Source organism: Candoia aspera, chromosome 6 (genome assembly GCF_035149785.1).
Source record: "Candoia aspera isolate rCanAsp1 chromosome 6, rCanAsp1.hap2, whole genome shotgun sequence".
Classification (NCBI taxonomy): domain Eukaryota; kingdom Metazoa; phylum Chordata; class Lepidosauria; order Squamata; family Boidae; genus Candoia; species Candoia aspera.
In genome coordinates this window covers 41881686-41896261 of record NC_086158.1, presented here as the reverse complement: position 1 = coordinate 41896261, position 14576 = coordinate 41881686, and the positions used below count along the sequence as shown (strand labels likewise).

The window sequence follows — 14576 nt, the reverse complement described above, 5'->3', positions numbered from 1 at the left end:
TCTGTTTGGGGTATTTTGATTTAGATTAAAGGATCTATATATTTTTTTTTAAAGTTCCCCTTATTGTTGGTAACAAACAGGACAAACCGTTAAGGCATACAGGTCTTGTGTTGTACTTGGGAGTCAGGTCATTTCTTCCAGTCTCCACGTATGTTAAGCTTGGATTTCTAGCTCTGTTTCTAAGTTATATTCTATCTAGCCAAAGGTAATTTGTATATTTTCATATATTTCATATTTTATTAATGTTTTCTATAATTTGCTCCTTTAGACTTCTGTGTTTCCTCTTCTAACATACTAGAAGAGTAACTTAGGTGGGAAATGAAACCTTCTGGTGTCTTCGTTTGGGCAACCTGTACTGTTCATCAGAAAGATGGATCACTTTTCTTGTGCATGTTCAAGGTAAAGCATATTCTTTATTTTAAAACTGATCATGAGCACTGCCTCATCATTATTATGTGTTACAGGGATGAAATCTGTAAGTCAGATAAGCTCTTATCAGGACATGTGCTATGAACGTGCACAGTTCGAGATGTGCCCTTTTGAGACTCAAGTTTCATCTCTCCTGCTTCTGACTGGAAGAGTTATTTCAATATGTGCCGTCTGTTATCTTTAACTATTTGTAACAAGTTATGTAATCCTGAAGTGAAGATAAGCTCTTAGTTTTTAAGCTTTTCTATATTGTTAATAAATATAGTTTTAATAATGTGGCTTTCATTGTTGTAGTTTTGATTGTGTTCTTAGTATATGAGCAAATGTAAATAGTACTGATACCTACTTCCTGCAATTACAGCCAAAACCATGCTTGATGAGCAACTGGTGGGAGGACTCTTTAATTTCTACACTCTGCTGCCTCTGTTTCATTTGCTATAACTTTTGAAAATCTCCATATCACTTCTTCTTTGTATATACAGAAATAATTCTTTATAGACCACTTCAGCCCTACTCTTGCTCCACAGTGCTCAGGGATGTGTTCAGATAAAGTCTCAGACTTTATCTGGCATTTTCCTCCATATTTAATTGGTTCCACCTGAACACTTCCATTCTGAGCTTACCATCAACTTGTACACTTGGACAACCTACCTGGAATGGACTCAGCCTGTCCCTACAGTTTACCCCATTTCATTTACAACAACTGTATAATATATTTTACTGACTCCTTTCTGCCTACCCAAGTCTCTACAGGCGTAACCTGCATTTCTCTTTTTGCCTACGCGTTTATTCAGACAGTACTTCCTTACTAGCAAAATATCTGTGTTGCCAAAAATTATGAGACTCTCTTAAAAGCCATAGAACCGTTAGAAGAATATTTGAGGAAAATGCAAAAGTTCGAAAAGTACTTTTCAACTAGATAATTTACTACAAAAAATATGATCTTTGTGACTTTTCATGTATCCCCTATATTCTCAGGAAGTTGGTTGTGAGATACATTTCTTCTGGATGTGTGAGATATATTAATAGTGTTTAAACTACAGAGGAAAAATAAATAAATATAAAAGAGACTCTAGAGCATGGCTTACACTGGGACTTGAAACAAATACATGGAACATGAAATTACCAAAGAATTCAAGAAGGGAATTGTTGAATGTTTTTATTGTGTCCCCAGGGTCCCCCGTGTGGGGGAGATGGGCGGTGATAAAAATATGATATAAATAAATAAACAAATAAATAAATATACTGTTTTCAAAACTGATTTGGGAAATGAGGAAAATCCAATGTGGAAGGTGATCTAAAGCACATGTTTAATTTGAGCACTGACACAGGTCATAGCTTCACAGAAGAAAAAAGAGGGCCTTGAAAATAAGAGGCAGACAGAATGTAAAGATTATGACTTTAGAAAAAGAAGTATATTAATAGCACAATTAAATCAATAAAAAGAATACCAAACAATTTAAATGAACAATTTTCCCCGATATAAAAAGACACACAGTATCACTGATAAAGTTGACCAAATTATAGTATTGGAAAATCATGACCCAGGAGTAAAGGCTGTGAAACATAAGGCTTGTGCTGTAGTTCCACTGTTAGCACAGAAAGCCTGGTTTCCTCTATTACAAACAACTGATACCATGGCTGGATCACAAATCATGCTCTTTCATTATATTCAGTTTATTACAGGGTTAGGCAACCCGAGGCACAAGGGTTGCATGCTGCTTCAAATCTGTTTTTGTGCCTCTGATTTAAAAAACTGTTATGAAGATGGTACCAAGAATGTGTGATCCATTTTTTCTGCTTATTAGGCAGATCTCTGCTCCAGATTTATATCTAGATTTTTAATACAGTAACTGGAAATAAATTTTTAGCTCCATTTAGGAGCATATGGGATGGTTTACTTCTGTAAACGTACAAGGTGTTTAGAGTTCTCAAGATTTTTTTTTTTTTCACAGCAGAAATTATCCAGGTGTTCACAGCTATGTGGAGCTCTTCTGAAGGGCTGCCTTTCCTTTTCCCATACTGAGGAATGGCCATAGAGTCACTTTGGGAAGTATTAGAAACCCGGAGCAGCCCCTGTGGAATGCCCCCACAGTTGAGCAACATGGAGTGCTTTTGCCATTAAAATAAATGAAAAGCCAAGAATCTTAGCCACCTCTTAAATATGCAAAAAATGAGTCAGATCCCTCCACCTCCAGGATAAATGTTAGCCAGACTTCATTCCTGTTAGTAATCATGTTGCCATGGTTCTATGAGAGCAAGAAACCCAAATCTGTTCCCAGTAAGATTTATATAGAAGTTCAGTTATAGTATATCCCTCAGATATGATTAATATAGAAAGAAAGGGAGTATTTGAGCTTCCTAAGGGGAAATGGATGAATTGGTGACATACACCCACTGATTTTCTCTTGCCTATCACTTGCTCAAATTTTGAAAACTCTACCTAAAGGAGAAGTTAATAATATCCCATATATAGATTTTCTTCTACAAAAGCCTTGTGCCTACCCACTCTCCCCCATTTATCACAATTCACTGTAAAATAAGTTTACATGACATTGTTGAGATATTGTGTGGCTATGTCTCCTCACAATTTGAGAAAAATAAGAATATTTTTCATATACAAAAGTACCAGTGAACAGTCTAAGCTATCACTTAATCATGCAAATCCATATGCAGGATAAATATTGAAATATGTTTTTAACAGTATGGTAGAATCGTTAAACTATAAAACAAAATACCTTACATATATTATGATACAAATTTACAGATTTACAATCCAAGATTAACATATTTTCTCAAGAGTTTCCTACACATTTTAATGGCATTTATTTTTAAAGTAGAATTACTTAAAATTTCAGCCCAAAGGTCAATCCCAGGTAAGAACCATAATTAGCTATACAGAAGGATCTTTGGTTAACTTTCCTGTCCCCAAATTCATACAATTTAAAAAGGAACCACCATTGTATGCTAATCATGCTTTCTGAAACAACATTTCAATTAATTAAATCATTAAATCTCTTTAATATGATTTCAATATAGTTCAATATAAACAAACAATATATTAATATTTATTAATAATTTAATCTAATAAATTATTAGATTATTAATAAATTTAATAAATCAAATTTTAATAAAATAAAATATTAATTATTGATATTTAATATAATTATTTCAATAAATTATCTACTTATCAGCTATAGCATACTGGGAATAGCATTAAGAGTTGCAAGTAGAAAACAAAAAAAGTGCTGAGTTCTTTAAAAATAACATCTACATACCTTTTCACATTTTCCCACACTGAGTTTTCCTTATTTTTAGGTTTTCCACTATAGGGAACAGTTCATCATACCAACGGTTGACCGTACCACTACTGAATATCTCAATTTCTAAGGGCCAGCCCATATGATTTCACTTTTTACTATTAGCATCCTACATGGGTAATCAGTGTAAATATATATTGGGGATGGGGGGTGGAGGGTAACTTAACTGTTAGAAGTGAATTCATTTGTGCCATTACCTCTAAACAGGAAATTTATAAAACTACAAAAGAGTTGCTCAGCTGCTGGAGAAAAGTAATACCAAGTTTATAGACCAGAATTGCTATGGATAGGCTACACAGCAAGAAATCATGGACGAGCATTCAACCTGCACCCTCCCAGCCCAATTCATCAATTCCCTCCCCTGCCCTCTGGAACCAAGCTGACCTTGGGGGGAAAAAAACCTAAGCAGGGGCTGGACCCTTTTAGCACTCAGATGAGAGAGCACCAGGAAACCCCAGAGCTATAGACTTAATAGCATCCTGAAAAAAGGCAGTGGCAAACCTCTTCTATACTGTTGCCAAGAAGACAATGCAAATGCATTTATTTATTTCCTGGGAGCTGAGTGTGAGGAAGTCTTTGTTGTTGTAAAAACTCTCTGAGCTTGTGCTTCAGAAATTTGATGACAAATTGCCAAATAGTTTCAGTTCAATTTTCCACTTTGGGAAAGGGCAAAAGAATAGGTATCTCAAAAAATATGGGTGGGGCAGGTGGGGCAGGGCCAGTCAGAGCCAGTAATTCCAGTTCCGTACCCTTTGGTCCTGTTCTTGCATCACTGCCACATTGGCTGTAGCTTCTAGCGCAAAACAGAACATGTAAAGTGTGATCCCAGTTGCCTGTCACCTAATATTTGGTTAAATCAGCCTCCTTATCTGATGCCAGATATATTGGCACTGCCACTCTCAAAATTCCCAGCCAACATTGGGAATTCTGGGTGTTGTAGTCCCAACACAGCTAAAGAATGCCAGGTTGGGGAAGGTTGAGTTAGATGGACCAATGCAGCACTGTTTCACAGTAATTGGCAGCCCTTATTCTTTCTAGAGATAATCTTTGGGAAACCACATTCTGGTAGTGGGGAGTACTGGAGTCAAAAATGGATGAATGACCATCTCTTCTTCTCTCTTTCCTTCTTCATGTGTCCCTGCCTGTGTAACTGCCAGGATAGGAACACATTGCTCTTTGCAAAAGTCCAAGCCAATTACTTGTAGAGGGTTTTTAAAATAAGCCCTTGAAAGTAAAGCTAAGGGGTGCAGGTGGACCACTCCTGCCTACACATATATATCATTCAAAACAAAGCTATGATCATATTAGACTCCTGAAGATGCTTATAGATGCTGGTGTGACTCACTTCTGAAAAATTGAGTTGTGGGATGGGAAGGAAGGAATTTGCAGGTGGATATCAACAAAAAAGGATCACGAAATAGGTTAGGAAAAAGACTTCAGGAGAGCCAGTACTAGTGAGAGCAGGCAAAATTAGGAGGCAAAAAGAAGATAGGCATTTATCGTACTAGTGGCTTCTGCAATGTGTATGCTTAAACATTTATTCAGTGTGCTGCAAAACTGAGAGTAATTGACAATTGTAAAAACTGATGAGTTGGAAATCATTTTTTTCTTATTGTAAAGCCTGGATACGAAGCTGTTTGACAAAGATCTATCTATAAACATCTACATGGAGGGGGTCTTAATCCTGAGCAGACATGTACAAAATGATACTGTGATTGCTGTTATTGTGGTTTTACAGTCATGTCACTGCTCTTGAAAGAAATATAATATTGCCTTGGTCTAAATTCTTGAACATGACTATGCATGTAAATATTCAGCCAGTGATGTACAGTCTGATATGTTACCACTCAAAATAATGCAAAAAAACAAAAAAAAACAAAACCCAAACACATGCAGTTAACACAATAAGCAACATATTATTTTACAGCTACCTGAAGTTTTATTGACAGAGTGAAAATTCATAATTTCAAGTCTTTATCACATGTCTTTATTAGGTCATTACTGTACCCATTATACAGATGGGAACTGTTTCCCCAAAATATTCATTAATTAATCAACAAAGTACAAGGGAATTTTCACAAGAAAAACTGTATCTGTTGTTACTGCAATTTTTTTTAAAAAGTAAAAAAAAAATTGTGTGTGAAAAAGCCCACAAGATTCATTCTTCACCAAAATTTGCTCAGAAAGTAGAGCTGACCTATGATTGTCTCCAAATACCTCAGAGTTAAATTGTGGGACCCTTCATAATGTTCTAAAACTCTCAAAACAGATAAGCATTCCAGCTAGCAGATAGGTTGCTACCTATGAGGCTTCTCCATATTTCTGCTTGGGCACATATTCCAGGAAACAGCTCCTGGCCCAAGGCTTCTTCCCGGCATTGATTTCATAAATGGGTTACCTGCATATAAAACAGCACCGTACTCCCAAATACTGTACACACGCAAGACAGGCATCTGTCCTTGACAAATTACCCCGTGCAATCATCAACCGGTCCCCGCCAAACTGTTCAACTCCCATCACCCCTGGCCTTGCCTCCCCGTTCAGCACGCTTTGCACTGCGGCACCAGACTCCGAGGAGCTCCTGAGAGAGGTAGCCACGCCACCTGGCCCAGCCAGAGCGGGCTGCGTGGAGTTGAACTCAGGCCCGCTTGCTGCTGCGGCCGACGCGCCTGCTCTCGGGGACGGGGACGCGGCAGCTTTTGCCCCGGATGGGGATGGGGAGGGAGCCGGGAGCCGCGGTACGACAAGCCGAAGCACCCGAACACCTCTTACCTGTGCACAGCTAGTGGCCTTTGGGACCCGAAGATGCAAAGGCAGACCCCGCGGCTCCTCGGTCTCCCATCCCAAAAGCAAGCCCCGCCGCTCCCGAGACTCTTCCTCCCATCCATGCTGAGCTAATTTTATCGGCCCCCTTCCCCCACCGCCGGGGAGCCCCCTCCCGCCCGCTGCCGCCGCAGCGTCAGAAAATAGCACATCGCCCACTCATCCCCAGGCTCCTGCTTCGAGAAAAAATATTTATATTATTCGGCCACGCAGAGGTTTCCATGGTACTGACGACTTTCACACTGTTGCCTTGACAACCACTCCGCGGCCATCTTGGAGGGGCTGAGAATACCCTTCCTAGGCAAATAAGGCGAGCGACAGCGACGACTGCAGCCCGCGGAAAAGCGCGCCGAGAGCCCTTCGCTGCAGCTCGGCGCGCTCTCCCCCTAGCGGTGGCCCGCGCGATTTATTCCTTACCAGATCAGGAACGGGGCGGGGAAGGGGAGGGGCTATGCTGTGGTCCAGACCCGCACGGAAGCTGGGGTGAAACTTTCCAGTCTGGAAGCTGACCACCGTCCGGTTGACGTTGCACAAAGCTGAAACACTGGTCGCACAAGGCTGAAACACTGGTCGCGTTCATACAAACTAGTTAACTGAATTAACCCATTTTTGGAGGAATACACAAGTCTGCTGAACCATAAACGTACAGGTCTGGGTTGTCCAAGATACCAAGCCCCAAAAGCTTAACCCAACTTGGCACGCTGTGTCACCTGCTAGATCTTTAGCTGACCTGGTTAAGCGTGCTGTGTGGACTCAGCTGCAAAGGTGTCAGCCCCACCAGATAGACAAGAAAATAAATTCTGCAGGAAGGCTAAAACATTTTATTGAGAGTGGCTCTAATAACAGAACCTGGCAAGTCTATTTGTGCTGTACCTCCTCCCCCTTCTTATACTCCTGTGAATTACAGAGGTGTCAGTTTGAGCTTTTTCCGCATATTTTCTGTCAGCTGTAGACTTAAAATGTGTTTCACCCCTTGTTGCTTTGGTAACAGATATTACATATCTCCATCAAGGTCATATTCCTTACTCTCTACAAGAGTTCAATAAAACTTGTTTTCAATCTGAATGCAACTTTATAGTGCAATCTGGTGTATGTCAACTCAAATCTGATTGAGTTCAGTGAGGCTGATTGCAAATACACATAGGACTGCAGGCTGTTTGAATTATTTACTATCTGCTTAGCACACAGCTTTCAAGGGAATGCTAAAATTTCTCCCTCCCATCCTATCACACCCCATTTCCTTTTCTCCCTATATGTAAGTCAATCTGAATGCAAATAGTCAGTGCTTGAGGACCACTTTTCACAAACTGCATGCATCCTGACACTAGTTAATTGTCGATGACAACTGAAATTGTGCTCCTCCCTTGATTTCCCCCACTGGAATGAAATCTTGAGCGCTTTTGGGTCAGTGGCTCATCTTCACCCAAATGTCCTATTACATTCTTTCTGCTGAATTTCTCAAAATTGAAGGTTGATTTCAAATCCCACTGACCACAAGGACACATCCATTTAGTTATTTTACTGATGTTTCAGAACTGGTTTGCCATTGCCTTCTTTCAGGATGTTTTTGACTTTCCACTTTGGAATTCCCTAGTGGTCTCCAATCCAAGCACTTTGTTGTTTATTCGTTTAGTCGCTTCCGACTCTTCGTGACTTCATGGACCAGCCCACGCCAGAGCTTCCTGTCGGTCGTCAACACCCCCAGCTCCCCCAGGGACGAGTCCGTCACCTCTAGAATATCATCCATCCATCTTGCCCTTGGTCGGCCCCTCTTCCTTTTGCCCTCCACTCTCCCTAGCATCAGCATCTTCTCCAGGGTGTCCTGTCTTCTCATTATGTGGCCAAAGTATTTCAGTTTTGCCTTTAATATCATTCCCTCAAGTGAGCAGTCTGGCTTTATTTCCTGGAGGATGGACTGGTTTGATCTTCTTGCAGTCCAAGGCACTCTCAGAATTTTCCTCCAACACCACAGTTCAAAAGCATCGATCTTCCTTCGCTCAGCCTTCCTTATGGTCCAGCTCTCGCAGCCATATGTTACTACGGGGAACACCATTGCTTTAACTATGCGGGCCTTTGTTGTCAGTGTGATGTCTCTGCTCTTAACTATTTTATCGAGATTTGTCATTACTCTTCTTCCAAGGATTAAGCGTCTTCTGATTTCCTGACTGCAGTCAGCATCTGCAGTAATCTTTGCACCTAGGAATACAAAGTCTTTCACTGCTTCTACATTTTCTCCCTCTATTTGCCAGTTATCAATCAAGCTGGTTGCCATAATCTTGGTTTTTTTGAGGTTTAGCTGCAAACCAGCTTTTGCACTTTCTTCTTTCACCTTCATCATAAGGCTCCTCAGTTCCTCTTCACTTTCAGCCATCAAAGTGGTATCATCTGCATATCTGAGATTGTTAATGTTTCTTCCAGAGATTTTAACTCCAGCCTTGGATTCCTCAAGGCCAGCTTGTCGCATGATGTGTTCTGCATACAAGTTGAATAGGTAGGGTGAGAGTATACAGCCCTGCCGTACTCCTTTCCCAATCTTAAACCAGTCCGTTGTTCCGTGGTCTGTTCTTACTGTTGCTACTTGGTCATTATACAGATTCTTCAGGAGGCATACAAGATGACTTGGTATCCCCATACCACTAAGAACTTGCCACAATTTGTTATGGTCCACACAGTCAAAGGCTTTAGAATAGTCAATAAAACAGAAATAGATGTTTTTCTGAAACTCCCTGGCTTTTTCCATTATCCAGCGGATATTGGCAATTTGGTCTCTAGTTCCTCTGCCTTTTCTAAACCCAGCTTGTACATCTGGCAATTCTCGCTCCATGAACTGCTGAAGTCTACCTTGCAGGATCTTGAGCATTACCTTACTGGCATGTGAAATGAGTGCCACTGTTCGATAGTTTGAACATTCTTTAGTGTTTCCCTTTTTTGGTATGGGGATATAAGTTGATTTTTTCCAGTCTGATGGCCATTCTTGTGTTTTCCAAATTTGCTGGCATATAGCATGCATTACCTTGACAGCATCATCTTGCAAGATTTTGAACAGTTCAGCTGGGATGCCGTCGTCTCCTGTTGCCTTGTTATTAGCAATGCTTCTTAAGGCCCACTCAACCTCACTCTTCAGGATGTCTGGCTCTAGCTCACCGACCACACCGTCAAAGCTATCCCCGATATTGTTATCCTTCCTATACAGGTCTTCTGTATATTCTTGCCACCTTTTCTTGATCTCTTCTTCTTCTGTTAGGTCCTTGCCATCTTTGTTTTTGATCATACCCATTTTGGCCTGGAATTTACCTCCAATGTTTCTAATTTTCTGGAAGAGGTCTCTTGTCCTTCCTATTCTATTGTCTTCTTCCACTTCCATGCATTGCTTGTTTAAAAATAATTCCTTATCTCTTCTGGCTAACCTCTGGAATTTTGCATTTAATTGGGCATATCTCCCCCTATCACTGTTGCCTTTTGCTTTCCTTCTTTCTTGGGCTACTTCTAGTGTCTCAGCAGACAGCCATTTTGCCTTCTTGGTTTTCTCTTTCTTTGGGATGTATTTTGTTGCCGCCTCCTGAACAATGCTGCCAACTTCTGTCCAGAGTTCTTCCGGGACCCTATCTACTAAGTCCAGTCCCTTAAATCGATTCCTCACCTCCACTGCATATTCCTTAGGAATATTAGTGAGCTCATATCTAGCTGATCTGTGGGTCTTCCCTAATCTCTTTAGTCTGATCCTAAATTGTGCAAGAAGAAGTTCGTGATCTGAACTACAGTCAGCTCCAGGCCTTGTTTTTACCGACTGTACAGATGTCCGCCACCTTTGGCTGCAAAGGATGTAATCAATCTGATTTCGGTGTTGTCCATCTGGTGAAGTCCATGTATAAAGCCGTCTCTTAGGTTGTTGGAAGAGAGTGTTTGTTATGCAGAGTGAATTGTCTTGGCAAAATTCTATCAGCCTGTGTCCTGCTTCGTTTTGTTCTCCCAGGCCATACTTACCTGTAATTCGAGGTGTCATTTGACTGCTCACCTTAGCATTCCAGTCTCCTGTGATGAAAATAACATCTCTTTTAGGCGTGTTGTCCAGTAGTTGCTGCAGATCCTCATAGAACTGCTCTACTTCAGCTTCTTCAGCATTTGTGGTTGGGGCGTATATTTGGATCACTGTGATGTTAGATGGCTTGCCCTGAATTCGAATTGAGATCATTCTGTCGTTTTTTGGGTTGTATCCAAGCACTGCTTTAGCCACTTTACTATTAATTATGAAGGCTACTCCATTTCTTCTGTGGTCCTCTTGTCCGCAGTAGTAGATCTGGTGGTCATTTGATGTGAAGTGGCCCATTCCAGTCCATTTCAGTTCACTGACGCCCAGAATGTCTATCTTTAATCTTGACATCTCACCAATAACCACATCCAATTTGCCCTGGCTCATAGATCTTACATTCCAGGTTCCAATGGTGTGTTGATCCTTAGAACATCGGATTCGCCGTTCACCACCAGCACCGTCGGCCGCTAGCCGTCCTTTCGGCTTTGAGCTAGCTGCGTCATCACGTCTGGGGCTAGTTGAGCTCATCCTCTGTTCCTCCCCAGTAGCATTTTGACCATCTTCCGACCTGGGGGTCTCATCTTCCAATGGTATACCGACATATCTCTGGTTGTACTGATCCATTTAGTTTTCACGGCAAGAATACTGAGGTGGGTTGCCATTACCTTCCCCAGGGATCGCATTTAGTCTGACCTCTCTGTCATGACCTTCCCGTCTTGGGTGGCCCTTCACGGTTTAGCTCATGGCATCATTGAGGTGCTCAAGCTCCAGCACCACGACAAGGTAACGATCCTTTGCTGAAGAATCCAAGCACTAATCATGTTCTATTCACAATTATCCCCTAAAACTGTGTTCCCAATCAAATGTTCTTTGAACTTCAGCCATAATTTTTAGCCAATATGGGCAAAAGTTGTGAGTACCGGGAGGTGAAGCCCAACACATATAGAAGGACCACAGAAAGAGCACAGATTGTTTCAGAAGTGGTGTCAGGGATCTGTAGTTAAAGAACATGAGAATATTCTTCATCCTTAACATGTTTGTTTGTTTTAAATATAATCAGGGTATACATAAAAAAGGATTGGTGAGACATGTAAAAAATGCCAGAGAATCCAGAGATTTGTCTGTTGTTTTAGGATCTCCAAAATCTACTCAGTTTATTACATTAGGACCCAATCTGCTTGGTTGACTTTTCAGATGATCTCTTTCCTATGCCAGCTTCTGTTCTTCCTTAGATGAACGACATGCCCCAAATGCCTCTGCCCTGCCTGATCTCTTTCCTTCCCCCACCAAGGGAGATTGGACAGTATAGCTGACCATTCATGAATAAAGAGGAAATGAAAAACAAACACATTTATAAACAAGACAGATGGGGAAAGCTTCTTCCTGACTGAACTGCTAGACAATTAGTGGGAATGAGCAGTGTTTTTCCTTACAGTTACTCCAATAATTATTATTATTATCCTCTATTAAATGTGCAAAGAGCATTATTACTACTCATTCAGGCCTAGCAGAACATTCTTCTTCCCATTTGGCAGAAACTATGAGCATCAAAGCTTGCAAAATATTTGGAAGACAATCTTCCTGGTTCAGACCTAGTCCCTCCCCCTCCACAATCTTGGAGCACATCATTTGTTTTTAAAATATGAGCCCTACATAGGAGCCCTAGCCAGGGTGGTGAGAAACTTGTAGCCCTCCAAATATTGCTTAATTACAGCTCCCATCATTCCTCATCATTAGCCATGTTGGCTGAGGTTGCTGAGTTGAAGTTCAACCATTCTTGAGGAGTTTCATTGTTTTTTAAACTTTGTTTCATCCTTTCTAGTTACACTATAGTCCATGTGCACTCCTTCCTCTAACTGGTAGGAAAGTGTATCATCTATTTTTTTTTATTATTTTGAGATGCAGGGCCTTCAAGAAAAGAATTTTGGGAGTTCCTAAGTGATGCTTGAACTGCAAGTTGCCCATCTCTGGTTCAGACCCCACAAGTTACATTCAGCAGAAGCAGCTGATGATCTGGACAGGAAAAGCAACCAATAATGCAAAACCACCATCAGTAAAGCAGAGCATGTTGAGTAGCAGAGATGCAAAGAAAAACTGATCAGCATTTCAGCATATTATTAAGATATTTATATGCCATCCCATAATATAATGTTTTTAGTAATTTTCAGAAAGGAATTTACTTGGGGAGAAAAGAATTTAAGCATAGGAATGAGGGAACAGGAGAAAATGAGGGCAGGCAACAATCAGACATGGGAACTTCAAATAAACATGAATAAAGTAAATGTAATGTGTTTCATATATTTTATCTGCTGGAGCACATGCAGAGTTCTTTGAAGAGAAGCATGTCTGAGAGGTCTCCTCTTTGGACTCCTGAGCAGATGTTTTCAGAAAGATAAAAATGAGGAAAAAAACCTGAAATACTCCCTTTGTGGAGAACAACTGTTGTTTTGTTCAGTGCTGATATAAGCTGTATTTGTTAGTGGCCCATAGAAACTCTGTAATTATATGCCAAAAGAATAATACATTGCAGCAAGTGGCAACAATCTTTAAAAAGAGCTTCACTTCTCTAAGTTTATCTAGAAATAGAATTTAGGATATATGCAATGCATATGGAAGTCTTAATGCAAATACCAGATCCTTTCAATAATATTGATGACCCTATAAGAATATATAGGATTATCACACCTCCAGACTCCAATCTACCATTTCTCCAGAAGCAAAGGGATAATTTTTCAACATTCTATTATTGACATTGCCCTAAAAATGAGAATATTTATGAATATTCTATGACATGACAGCAGCTCGCTTCATGTCAAGACAATAAGGAAGGATGGAGCTCTTAGACAACAAATTATTATCCATGCTTACGTATCCTTGTCCTGTGTTTTAGAAGTTTCTTCCATTAAGTAGATACTATTACAGGGAAAACCACTCAATGAAAGTTCATTTCTATTTCAACTTGTAACTGAAATTAGCATATATGTGACCATTCCCAATCAATTTCCAGAATATGTTGTAATTACTTAATTGTACTTCTATGTCACCTAATACAAATGATTTTTGCTATTGGGCAGTAAAAATGTTACTGGGTTAATCAAATGTTACATCAAAATCCCCAGTAGTTTCTGGGAATGCACATTTGATCACTAAGTTTTTACCAACAGAGATACCAGTTTAAAATGTCAGGAAATTTAGTTGCTGGAAAGGTAGAATGGCTGCTGCTTTTGATGTGACTTTTCTTCCTACTTCTTCCAACATCAGCTATTGACTCCTTTTGTTTTCTGGCTAAACCATTCCTCATGGTTGAGAAGTTTCTTACCATTCATAAGTGTTCAGAACCTCATGTGGGAAATTGTCTGTTGAATAACTTCACAAACATAAATTGGACCATATCTTCATAATCTCTCCCCCACTCAGGTGGTTACATTGTTTTTAGTTCTTCCTGTAAAAGCTAAAAGTTATAAATTATCATAGGTGGGTACATGCATGTATGTGCATAAACTTCTTTTTTAAAATGTGCGTTATTAAACAAGATGCGCACACATGCACATTCTGGAATTGTTTTGTTCAGATCAAATATGTTCTAGTCATATTTCCTAATAATCACAATGAGATAAATATTAAAAAAGAGAAAAAACCTGGAAATGTATATTGTAAAAAAACAAAACAAAACTGCATTTAATTGGACTGGATTAGTAAAAACTCCTCTTCCTTGCACCTTTGTTGAAAAAAATGTAATTGAAAAAGTTAACAAACAGTACACATACAATGTCACCATTGTAACAAATCTAAATTTATTTTTCCATATTTTATAATAATTTTTGGCAACGTTCCTCTCAGCACACAAAAATGTATTTTTGATTCCTTAATTAATTCCAAATGTTGGTGATATAGCTAAGAAAGTATGCATCCATAACAAGCAACGGTCACTCTAATGTCATGTTGACAGTCCACTAAATTTCAATCCAAAATAT

The 14576-nt window shown here is 39.9% G+C and overlaps 1 protein-coding gene across 1 annotated transcript in view; it reads right to left on the bottom strand.

The window, feature by feature from the left end:
- The window catches only part of DGKG (diacylglycerol kinase gamma), a 171693-nt gene extending 165072 nt beyond the window's left edge, over window positions 1-6621 (bottom strand). Inside the window, exon 1 of the mRNA XM_063306837.1 lies at window positions 6522-6621. The gene's annotated coding sequence lies outside the window, so the exon portion shown is untranslated. The remainder of the gene's footprint in view (window positions 1-6521) is intronic.
- Window positions 6622-14576: the final 7955 nt, after the last annotated feature.